The sequence below is a fragment of the Gallus gallus genome, chromosome 23, assembly GCF_016699485.2.
Source record: "Gallus gallus isolate bGalGal1 chromosome 23, bGalGal1.mat.broiler.GRCg7b, whole genome shotgun sequence".
Lineage (NCBI taxonomy): Eukaryota > Metazoa > Chordata > Aves > Galliformes > Phasianidae > Gallus > Gallus gallus.
The window spans coordinates 5209252-5221577 of record NC_052554.1 but is presented as its reverse complement, the minus strand read 5'-3'; the positions used below and the strand labels follow the sequence as shown (position 1 = coordinate 5221577).

Genomic DNA, 12326 nt, shown 5'->3' with positions numbered 1-12326 from the left:
GCCCACCCCATGGCTCAGCAGGGAAATCCCCCTGCAGCACCAGCACGGCCACTGCAGCAGCAGAAGGGCTCCGTCTGTGCAGGACACGATTCTCACAGCAGCCACAGAGACACGATTTGGCCTAAAATATAAAGTTGCATAACCTAATTGTGCATGTTAAATTGTGATCACTTAATACAATGGTGATTCTCATCTAATTTGGATGAAGTCAAGGGTAAAATTCTCATTAAATTACCCGACTAGAAGTAGGTGTTCTCCTTTGCAAGAAGCCTCTATTTTGTTCTTTCATTCTGCGTATTAACACACCCATTTCTTTATCTTTACACTGCAAATGAGTGCAGCTATTTGTCAATCTGATGTTATTTCTCCACGTTTCATGGCAGCTCCCAGGAGGAGGGGCATTGGCTGTGCCTGATTCATGCTCCTGCTGTACCCATCCTCAGACCCGGCACATCACACTGTGATCCATAAATCTCTGCAGCAGTGCAGTTCTGTGCACGCTCCCCTCCTCGCCATCCCTGCACACTCGGGCTGTTGGCAGCACACACAGCGCTGCTATTCCTCCCCCCCCCATGCACAGCTTCGGCCCCTCCATCTCCATCCTGGATGGAGGATGCCCGGCTCACACTGCTGCTCTGCTGTCCCTTCCCACGTCCCACAGCACGGATGGGTCTCCCCATCATCCTGCCTTCCAAAGCAGCCCTCTCTGCTTTGCTCCTGCAGGGGGGAACGGCCTTCCTGTGCAAGAAACAAATCAGATTTCCTCGTCAAGGGCTGAACTGCGGGGCTCCTCCACCAGCAGATCAAAGCGTTTGTATCATTTCCCATTGCAGAGGGCTCCGTGCAGCTGGATGGCAGCAGAAGGGACCCCCCGCTCCCCGCACAGCGCCTGCTCACCCCCTCCAAGGGCTTTTTGTGCTGAAACCTCTGATCAGAAACGAACTTCACCCAGCGGGGCAACTGAAGGGTGCCACGATGCCGTTCCAGCATCCCCTTCCCTGTCCTTTAATGTACACAGAGGAGTAATGGAGGGGAAAATCAGCCGAAAAGACCCCAAAGTCAGCTGCCAGGCTGCGAGCAGAGGAGGCTGCAGGAAGTCTCCCAGCATTAAGCGCGAGTCCCTGCGATGTGCCACCGCCTGGCAGCTCTCCGATTATTTACGGCCTTTTATGCAGAACAAACCTGCCTGCCTCCACAGGCTTCCCCATCCGCTGGCAAACAAGGTGACATGAGAAGCGTTATGAATAACGCATGGAAACAGAAAATAAGAGAGATATTACAAGGCACAGAGCAACCATTTAAATAATTCTGCCGCATTGCCACCTGCCATCCCTTACTGAGCAGGGCAGGGCGCAGCCGGGCACGGCTCACAGCACGGACTGCTGTGACTGCAGGCCTGGAATGGCCGCAGGTGCACTTCTGCTGTTGACATGGAATCGTACCCTCCATCCCCAGAACTGCTTTTCTTGGGAGCCATCGGAAGGCTCCGTGGGAAAATCAGCTCACATTGAGGCTACGGAACTCAGCATCCTTTGGAGGCGCCTCTCGCAGCGCTCACAGCACAGCGCAGAGCTCAGCCAGCATCGGCCCCCGAGCAGCAGTGCTGCAGCCAACACACACTGCCCCGCTGACCAAAGCACAGAGAACCACCGCAGCCGTAACCGAAACCAAACAGACAGAACAATGAGAGGCATCGCTTAATTTCATAGCAAAGCTGTGGCAGCTGTAAATGTTATCTTCCAGCAGAAACTGCTACCAAAGGTAGTTATGGACTGACCATGGCCAAGCATGCCTGTGCTGCCATTCATTCACACTGCTGATTTCCCCCAACAAGCATGTGCTGCAATTTGATTCCACCCAAGTAAATCTGTTTGCCAAACACTGATAGCCCCCTTCCATTCCATGGCTCTTTTTCTACTGACGCGGCCACCAGATAGAAATATTTCAGACCATCTCACTCCGTGAAGCCGAAGGGCATCACGATTGGATTCGGATTGTTACTGACATATTTATTGGAGGCCACGGGGCTGGCGGGGCTCAGGGCAGTGCAGCAGGGAGGGATGGCAGCCAACAGCAGCCCGGGGTGTGCCGTGCTCTGCTGCTCCACTGCCTGTACACAGTGATGCACTGCTGTGGCTGCACCAATGACAGCGGTGCACGAGAAGCTGTGCTGTGGATAACACCCCCTCCCTCCATCAGCGGGAGCCCAGGAGCCTCCGGGTGCAGTGCTACGATTCCGGTCCATATTCAGCACAAGATGGCATCTGGGTGTTTGTAGGAGAGAGCCAGGTGTGGGGTGTGGGTTATTGGGCACAGCTGCGACGGGAGACCTCAAGAAGACCTGGACTGGATGGCCTCGGTGCTCTTAAGGAGTTCATCCTGCCTTCCACCCGTTCCATTCCGGGCTGCCATCCTGCAGGGTGCCCCACGCCTGCTCCCATGCTGGGAATGGGCCCAGGTGGGATCCCCCCATCCCATCCCCAGCCAAAGTAATTGTGTAGTGCTGCCTCATTCCGACTCTCGAGTGCCAAAGCTTCCTACAGCGATACCAATAATCTCAGCTGCAATATTTCCCTTGCCAGATTTTTTCATTCTTAATAACAGGGCATAATTAGCGCTAATTAATACGAAATGCAGTAAGCAAGAATTCCAGTCGTTTCCCCTGCTGCTTTATCTCATCAGCTCAGATTCATTGCAGCTATGGCTGCTTCATCCACACCGACCGGGGCTGCAGGGACAGCACTGGGTTGGCCGGGATGCCCGGGTGGGTGACAACCCTGCATAGGTGACAACAGAGGGGGCCACAGGAGAGCCAGGACCCTCCTGGGAGCCCTCTGCAGAGTGCAGATGCTCCTCTGTTGTACCAATGGGACCATTCGTACCAATGGAGCTCTTCCGAAGGCTTTGGCTCCGTTGTGAGCTCTCTTGGTCTTTTCTGGTTGCTGGTGTTGAGGAGCTGCTGCTGGGGCTGGCACCCCCAGGCTTGGGAGAGGACTCCTCTTTACAACCAGGTCATAAACCCCACACCTCCCCCCATCCCTCCTCTCAGAGCCGTCGGCTGCTGCCACTGTGGGACCGAACACAGAAATCTGCTCCCCCCAAAGCCACCCCCAGCAGCTGCACTGCCCCTCCCACACCTCCTTCATTCACACGGACTTCTTTCCTTTCCCCCTTCCAAGAGCTGCTGGAGCTTATCAGGAGATGGAAGATTGAAGGACATGCATAATTAATGGCCTGGATTGCCTTAAATAATTTAATTTTGCAATCACATCTGCATTCTTCAGGTATGGCTTTAATTCTTTAATTACAGAAGAGCGTGCCACGGTGCTTTGCCTGATTAACAGTTGAAAATTAAGGCTGGATTGGAGGGGGGGGGAAAGGATGTGTAAATACAGCAATAAGGTATGGAGAGCTCAGCAATCTGCCTGCCTTAAGGGGATCAGTCTGGAAGCCCTCAGTGAAAATCACTGCTCGGAGCCAGCAGCCCCAGTGGGGATGGCAGCCCTGGGGGTCCCGGGGTGGCAGCAGCACTGCGGTGCCATCGGGCCGACCCGGAGACACCCCAAAAATCGAGGCTCGGTTTTGCAGAGCTCCCATTGCTAAAGCTGAACCTAAGAGCAGAACGGAAGCACCAGGGCCAACAGAAGCTGGATGCTGTTGTTGCAAGGTGGTATTTTCCACTCTAGGAATGAAGGACAAACTCTCTGGTCAGCACAGGGAGGTGCACTGCCATCAATTAGCCAAGGGCCAACGTCAGTGCTGGCTGTAGAAGATGGCTCTGCCCACAGCCCAGCAGGCACAGGGAGGCAGCAGCCCCAGCTGGGATGGGCAGCAGAGGAGAAACAAGTGGGAAACAGGAGAGAAGAGCACCCAAAGGCATTGGGAGCACCGGTGCTGGGGTTCACTGCACAGATGCCCTCCTGGCACCGCACCCCGGGGGCTCCACTGCCCCAAACCCCTTCGTTCCACTCTCAGTTCTGTTTTACTTTGGTGCCTCGGGGGATTTTTCAGTGCTGAAGGGTAAAACGCAGCTCTGAAAGCAAAGGAACGATAGCACAGGTGCGGAAAAGCAAAGCCCTAATGAGCAATTAAGGGAAAGGTTTCACCTGTGCGGCTGATGCGGCACCGGGCAGCCCCATCCCTGCTGCGCTCACTGCCCACGGACGATGGGCTCAGATCTGCTCCCATGCATTGCAGCACGGCGACAGGGAAGCAAAGCTACCCCGGGGTGCGGTGCTGCTCCCCGATCCGCCCCCATCTCCCGCTGCTGCTCGAGGCCGCCCCGTCCCTGCAGGGTCAGCATCCCCCGCGGACACCAAACGGCCCCAAGGGGCGTTTCAGACCATTCGCGCAGCGCTGAGCGGCGGCTGCTGCAGTCGGAGCGCTGCCATCCCCAGCCTGGGCGCACGCACAGCCCTGCCTTATTAAACCTAATGGGAAGACGGTAATGATTAATTATCCCACCTGTCTACGTGGGGGATAATCTTCTCTTTACTACAATAACGAAACCGGCTTCTTTTACACCATAATAGCACTTCGTTGGCACGGAGCGCCTTAAATCCCAGCACTTCACACCTGTGAGCCCCATCCGGGCGGCGCTGCTGCGCTCCTGCAGGACAGCTCTGCTGAACGCGAACACCACCACTTCTTTTTCCTTCCTTCCTTCCTTTCTTTTTTTTTTGGTCTTCCAAAGTCAGAAAAATGAATAATGCATTTCCCCCCACAGCACTGAACTATAAATTCTCCTTACAGCGCTTGGAAGGTTTCTGAACAGAAGCAGCACCCCGGCTGCCGCTCACTCCCCATTCCCTCCTCCCCCAAGATGCAAAAATCTCGGTTAAATAACACCAAAATGCGCCACGTTTGGGTCTTTCACGTAGATGCGGGTTTACTGTGGCTGCTGCTCAGCCCACAGCCCCCCGTGCTGGGTTTTACATCACCGAGGATGTGAGGAATGTGTACCATCTCAGCCCCTCCCCACGAGACCAAACCTGCCCGTTTATCCCAAAGCAGCGCTCGAGGCGGTGCGGCACAGCGCCCTGCAGCGGAGGTGCGGACAGCACTTCAGGCTCTCCTCTCCGCACGCCCTCCGGCAGCCCCCCTGCCCCCATCTCACCCCTCTGCCTTTCCAGGGGCCTTTATCTGTCCCCCCGGGCAGCGGCTTCAGTGGTTCTTACAGGGGTTTTCCTGCAGCAACCTCTTCTAAGCACCCCAAAGATGCACCTCTGGGTCGTGCTATGCGGACCGAGGCACGCGGAGGTGCCTGTATGCTCAGCTCCAGGGCTCTGCTCCCCTCCAGCCAAAGGGGAATGGGCAGCAGACGCTGAGCACAGCAGGAGCAGCACTGCAGAGCCATTGGCCGCCCTCTGCTGAAGCACAGTTGTCCACATCCCCAGCCCAGACCTCAGCCACTGCCACGCACGGGGATCCCCGCGGTGAACCCATCGGCGATTCACACCTCCTGGCCAAGGCTGGAAGCCCAGGTGGACATTTGAGCCCCATTGGATCCCATGAGAAAGAGGAAACCCCTCCTCAATGGAAACTGCTGATGAATTCAGCCTCACACACGTGGTGAGGCAGATGAATGCCGGGATTTTTCCATCGGACATCCAGCTGTGGTAATGCAGGGTTGGCCACTGAGTCCTCAGGTGGGGCTGTGGGAGCTCAGGCTGAGCTGAAAGGCTTTGGCAGCACCTGCAGAAGCGGCCCAACGAGGGGATGCCTTCCTGGGTGCGATTTGTTTCTCATGGGTGCAAAGCAGGAACCTTAAAGTGGAAGTTCAAAAACGGATGAGGAAATCTGGAAGAACCCACATGGTTAATCCCCCACCCCACGAGCTGCAGGGCTCCTCGCAGGACGCATCACAAGCTCTACCCCCAGACCGCTTCACCCCAAACCCACAGCTGCTGGGAAACCACGAGTCGGAGGGGCTGAAGAGCTCCGATGTGCGCTGAGGCCGCCGTGCCCCGTGGGCGGTGATGGGGACGGAGCGCAAAGCGGGGGCGCAGCAGCAGCCGGCAGCCCTCAGCCCCGCTCCGAGCGGTGCGGACCTCCTCCCAGCCCAGCGCCCCTCCGTGCTTCGTTACTGCAGCGTCTCATTACTCACCTCACTTGCTTCCTTCCTTTCTCCTCCGGTGACAAATGAATTTCCAGGTGCTCTGTCGGGTGCTGTAGAGCGTAACCAGCACAGCCGCTGCGTGGCCGTAATTCGCTTGGACAGCTGCATCCCCCCCCGCCGCCCCCAGCAGCAAAACGAGGACCTTCCTCCCATCCCTCATCCTCGCGCTGCTCGCTCACAACTGCGGGCCCCAAAACTCGGCCGCCGTGTGGGAGAGGGGCTCTCAGCACGGCAGGGCGGAACCCCAGGTGGGCGAGTAAAGAGAAGGAGTAAATAAAGTAAAATGAAGCGATAAAATGAATAACATCACGACCTCCCCACGTGGGGCTGGGTGGGCTGCTGCACCCAACGGGGGCCATTAGGGGGGTGTTTCCACCCCTGAGATCCGCTGGAAAGCCAAAGGGGCCGCGGCTGCGGGTGGAGCGTTTTGTATGGGGCAGCCCTGGGGCTGATGGCTCATTTGCACAGCGCTGATAGGAACTGCCGCTCATCAGCTCTGCAAACGCTTCTAAATTAGAGCCTGCCGGGAAGGGCGAGGTGCCGACGTGGGCTGATGTTGTCCGTTGATGTCTAAGGTGGGCTGTCCGGGAGTGTGGGAGCCCCGGGGTGGGTGAGCTCCGCCCCTCCTGTTGTGATGCGGGGTTTTCGCTCACCGGTGGCCTCTGAGTCAAACAGGACCGGCGCTGCTGCCCCACGTGCCGTTAAAACCCCACATGCCCTTAAAGCCCACCTCCCCCCCTCGTGCCGCGCTGTGCGCAGCTCAGATGGCGCAGCCCCCGGAAGCCCCCAGGGCCGCATCCCAGCGCCGACCTCATTCCAGGTAAAGCAGCCGAGAAGGGAACGCGAAGGACGAGGCGGCTGATTTGGGAGAGGCCGATAAAAGGCAGCGGGAAGGACACAGAGAGCGGCCGACCCGCAGCTGTGCAGCCGCTGTGGGCAGAGCAGCAGCAGAGGGTGTGCAACAGCCTGCCTTAAAACAAACGTTGTCAATCAGTGCCGAGACGTGAGCTAATTGCACTCAGCCGTCGGGGGGTGGGGGGGGAAGGAGGCGTTCAGCACAGAACACGGCCTAATGAAAGCAAATGGGGGCATCCTGGAGCAGAAAGAGCGGAGCTGAGAGGCAGTGGGATGGGGCCCTACAGGACGGATCTCACAGCTGTGCTTCCTGCAGCAGGGCCTGAGAAAAACCTGCTGGGAAAGCAAAGCATCGCATCCTATCCTGCACGTGGCCGGGATGGACCCCGAGCTCCAGGATGGCACAGGGAGTCATCATTTCCTGCCCCGCGGGGAGGGCACTGTCAGCCCTACGGCAGTTGATGGGGAGGAACTGCGGCCCACGGGTGGGAAGGAGGAACGGCTCACATCGCGGGGCTGTAACTCAGAGCAGCTCTTCGGCGCCGTCCTGGGGATCGACAGACTGCACCAGTTGGGCTGGGGTGTGGAGCTCTGATTGCTGCAGCAATTAAATGGTTTGTGGTCTGGCTGTGCCTTTCTCTGGGGTTTGCAGAGAGGGGAGCTTTGCCCTGGTGCAGATGTCTCGTTTTACATCCTTGGTTATCTCATTTGGAGCCTCAGACAGAGGGACAGAAGGGAGCGGGGGGGACAGGTGGTCACCCCACAGTGCTGCACCACTCCCAGCTCCCCAACCTCAGGCGTGGAGCAGAGCAGAGCAGAGGCATTGCACAGAGATGTCTGCAGGATGCTGTGGGCTCCTTTCCGACCATCGCAAACCGATGCTTCCAACCCGGGCTGTGCAGAGGTAGCTTTGCTGAGCAGGAGGCTCTGTGCTGCAGCAGCAGGGAGGCCAAAGTGCTGTGCAGGAACCCCTGGGATACGGCTCAGTGTTGGTCAGAGCGAGAACAGGCAAACTTCTTGGGGAATCCACAGATGAAAACGTGTCCATTTAGCACTGAACAACTCAGGAACTTCGGGTGCCCTCCCAGAGTGTGACAGCAGGCATAAAACCACGCTCAGAGCCCCTTTCCAGCTGCAGAATTCTCTGCCATCCAACCTGACGCCATACAAATCCAGCAGCAGATCTGCATCGAGAGCCACCAACTGCAGTCAGCCTCACTCGGGGGAGCTGTGCTCCTCCTTTCATAGGGAGGTGGAGACCGAAATCAGCTTCAAGGGTTTTGTTTGTCTGGTGGAGGTTCTTGTTAAAGCACCTGCTTTCAAAGGGGCTGTGCTGAGCAGAGGTATCCATGGGCTCCCAGCACACCGAGCGCCCATCCCCACCCTGCTGGGGGTGAGGGGAGCAGAATGAGAGCACAGCTGGAACCGCATCACAGCTGATCAGAGCGGAGCAGCTGAGGAGAGAGGAGGGCACGGATGGACAGCAGACGGACGTCGGGTCGGTTCAGCTCCTCGTGGGTGAGCCCGTGGTGCAGAGTGCATCCACAGCGGGGCTGTCCTCCCAGGGCACCACGTGGGGATGGCAGGGAGAAGCGTGCTGAGCTGGTGCTGGGACAGGAGCACAGCCTGAGTGCTGCTCCGTGGGCTGCTGTGTGTGTGTGAGAGCTGGGATGAGCTGCTGCAGCACAGAGCCTCCAGCCTTGCTGTGTGCATCCTGGGACGCGGCATCGTGTGCAGCTCAGCACCCGGGCAGTCCTGGAGGGGAACTTTGGCAGCTCGTGAAAAAGGCACCAGAAAAAAAGAATGTAAGAAAAGCAATGCAAAAATTTATATTTTATTTTAATTCAAAAATTTAAAATAGCTTTCAAATTCAGTAAAGTATGCCTGGACACGATGAAAAGCCTCATATACAGAGACAGATAAATTAAATTGTATATATTGCAGACAAGCCAAGTGTATGTATAGATTACATATGTACACTTTTATGTAAACCATATTTATACATTTTATTACATTTACAAAAAGAAGCTGATCTTCCACTACTGCTTACTACAATAATGAAAAAACATTTACATTGTGTCTTTTTTACTGTACAAATTCTGCTTCATAAAAATATATCTCTGTACAAAAGAGGGATTTTTTTCTTTTTTTTAATTTTTTTTCCTTTTTTTTTTCCTTTTTCCTTTTTCTTTTTCTTTTTTTTTTTCTTTTTCCTTTTCTTTTTTGAACATAATGCAAGTCCTCTGGGCACAAGAATGGAGAATGGCACACCTCACGTCCCAGCCAGCTTGCAAAAAAATGGGATCAGACCCCTTTCTCTGCCTTTGTTGCTTGGGAACAGTAGAAAATGGTACATAATAGGTTGAAAGCAGCAAACCTTGTATATAAGGACAGCTCCTGCTCTCCCTGCTTTGCTGTTGAAACATCTCAGGCTTGTTTTACACACCTTGACACAAGCTTCTCCTTGCTATTACATTGACTGAGTGGGATTTGGAAAGGTCTGAAAAGCAAACGTGGGATCTGTTGGTGTGTGTGTGTGTGTGTGTGTGTGTGTGTGTGTGTGCATCGCTCCCACAGCCCAACCTGCCTGCAGTGTGCCAGCAGCCCGGGGTTGGTGGCAGCTGGGGGATGTTTTTTTTGAGCTCAGGGATAGGAGCTGGGGCAGATTCAAGCTCTGCTGCTGCTGTGGGATGCTGCAAGGTCTGTGCTGAGAAGGGAGGCAGGATGCTGCAATCATTGGCATAGGGGACTGCAAAAGGGTGCAGCTTTGGAGGCGTGTTGTGCAAGGGAGCCTGGTCTGTTCCCTGTGTTATGGGGACTTAGCAAAGGCAAGGAAGAATAGGCTGTGGGTTTGGCTGAGGGCAGAAATCACAGAATGACTCAGGTTTAGGAGGGGTCTCTGAAGTCAAATAGGGGTCAGAGAGCAGAGGTGAAGTCAGGAACCAGCTGTATCTCTGCATACAGGAGGAGGAGAACCAGGGGAACGTCCTGATCTCAGTTAGATCAGTGTGAGGGAGGGGCAGCCCCCAACTTCACTGCAGCAGCTCAGCTGAAGGAGAGGAATTGGACACACTGAGCCCTGGCCCCCGACCCCCAGACCACAGCCCACTCAGGGATCCCTCTTCTTACTTCACCTTCACCTGGCCCTGGAGGCCACGTCCTGCGAGCTGGAGATGCTCAGGGAAGGGCAGATACCCTGGCAGCCCCTCCTGGCTACCCAAAGGAGCTCGGGGCAACAACCAGCTTTCTGGTTACCTTTCTCACCTGTCTGATCATTTGGCACGAGCTGGGAGAAGCTCTGCAGCAGTGCAGGAGTGGCCCTGAGCTGTCTGTGCACCCACTGCTGCGCGGGGTCCAGCTCACACGTGTGCTTCCACCCACCTCTCAGGTACAAATTGAGCACCTTTGTGATGCTTTGGGGAGCAGACGGCATTTTTTGGCAGGCTGGCTGTTCAGGCTGGAGAATGCTGCTTATTCTAAGAGCACTGAATGAGAGACAGAAGTAAAAAAAAAAAAATGAATCTATATTCATACATACACAGACACACAGTAAAAGAATAAACAAAACATAAAAAACTACCCTGTGGTTTTCATCAGACAAAACCTCAGCTGACATCAGGTAGGGGAGAGCCAGTGCTCAAATGCAAGCAGAGATGTAAACACCACTCCATTTGTTTTAATTATTTTCCCTTCAAGTTTTCTGTAAGAAAAAGCTGTTTCATTGACTTACTGCTCTAAGTCAACAGTATTTCAGAGAGGTGCTCGACGTACAGTTTGGTTAAATGGCACTGTTGCCTTCTTGGACTCCAGCATGGTTGAAGAAACAGTGACTCAAACCAAACAGACTAAACCCCTAAATCAACAGGAGCAGCTCTCCTCTTTATTAGAGGAGGACATCACAAAGCATCGTTCTTTTATAAGGGAGGAAAAATGTCAAGTCCCCTTATGTGTTCTCATGAAAGCCAAGCCAACCTTTCCGCCCCTGGGAAATAAAGGGAAGAGCTTTGGATAGAAATTAAAACTCTTATTGCATTGCCATTTGGAGGATCAATATGGAAAGGGCAAAGGCTTTTGAATGCAACTGGTTTGGGGGGGACAGGGAGGGTCCGTATTTGTTATTTTTAAAGAGGTTTTTGTCCCTTCATGTCTGTCAGCAGTTTTCTTACGAGGCTGTTTGGGCACAGCTGACGTGGGCAGCTGCCTGCAGGAGCCAGGGATGGAGGGATGTTCCCTCAGCAGCCCTTGAAAGCAGCCTCAGGCTCAAAGAGACTTCATGGGAACGGGCATGGGGGAGAAGAAACCCAAACTCAACAAAAATGTACCGAAGAAAATTAAATATAAGGAAGGGGAGAAAGGCTCGAAAAGTTTTCCCATTGAAAAGGGCCCATCTGAAAACTTCTGCAAAAGCCCTGACTTCAACAAACCAACAGATGACCGACAGAACTAAAGACAAAGCAAATACTCATCTTGCCCCACGCTGGTATTTTCCATTAACTCCAGTCAGCACCTTGTGCAGTGCAACCTGGCTTCCTCCCTGTCTGTCCAAGATCCCCCAAAAGTGGAGGAGACCCCCCGTGCCCCACTGCTCCCTGCAGCACACTGAGCCCATCACCTCGCTTCCACGGCCCTCCACTTCCCCAGTCTCACTACCAGGCTGCTGCCCACTGGGAGGGTGGGAGAGAGGAGCTGTGCTGAGCAGATGTTTGCTTGGCTTCGTGACCCGTGGCAGGACGCAGAGGGCGGGCGAGGATGATGGAGCAGTCCCTCAGGAGTTAACACAAAGTCCAACAAGGTGTAGCAGCTTCTCCGCAGCCTCGACAAGATTGGAAGGAGGGAGATGGGGAGGGAATGGACGGAGACTAGTGAGGTGAAACACAATCATTTGCTAGATACCAACCCTGGAGGAATCTGAGACAGTGGGAAGGGTGAGAGAGAAAGAAACGGCTTGTCAGTGCACACAGAAACGTTGAGAGAACCCACGATAGCTTTGTTACCTCAAAGTGAGCACTTGCCAGTCTAGAAGTGCCCCTGAGGGCTGCCTGGGGCTTTTGTCTACAGGCTACTTAGTCCTCTACGCCTATGTGGTAGAACTCCCAGACCCCTTGGGTCACCCCCCTCTGTACCTTTCTGCCCAGAGATGGCAGCTCTGCTTTGGGTTGTGCCCAGGGCAGAGACCTCCAGGGCAATCCAAACCTCAGAACGCTCCTTTGAACCACACTGATACAGCTTAGGACAAACACAAGGTTCTGACAGCCTGCAAGCGGGAAGGAGACACCCTGGGAGTGGGGTCAGCAGCACACAGACCCCCCTCAGCAGAAGAGCAGTATTTTATCCACAACCAGTTTCACCGGGC

General features: G+C 54.8%; 1 protein-coding gene and 1 long non-coding RNA gene across 5 annotated transcripts in view; both read right to left on the bottom strand.

The window, feature by feature from the left end:
- Positions 1-4685: 4685 nt before the first annotated feature.
- Positions 4686-6877, bottom strand: LOC121107458. The gene is made up of 3 exons (XR_005841653.2): positions 6772-6877; positions 6107-6168; positions 4686-5765 (listed from the first exon to the last, which is right to left on the bottom strand). It is a non-coding gene; the product is annotated as an uncharacterized LOC121107458 (long non-coding RNA).
- A 1914-nt stretch (positions 6878-8791) lies between these two features.
- Positions 8792-12326, bottom strand: part of CSMD2 (CUB and Sushi multiple domains 2) — a 232004-nt gene continuing 228469 nt past the window's right edge. For all 4 annotated transcript variants that reach the window (XM_040651777.2, XM_015297825.4, XM_046903586.1 and 1 more), the window contains one exon: positions 8792-11881. The gene's annotated coding sequence lies outside the window, so the exon portion shown is untranslated. The remainder of the gene's footprint in view (positions 11882-12326) is intronic.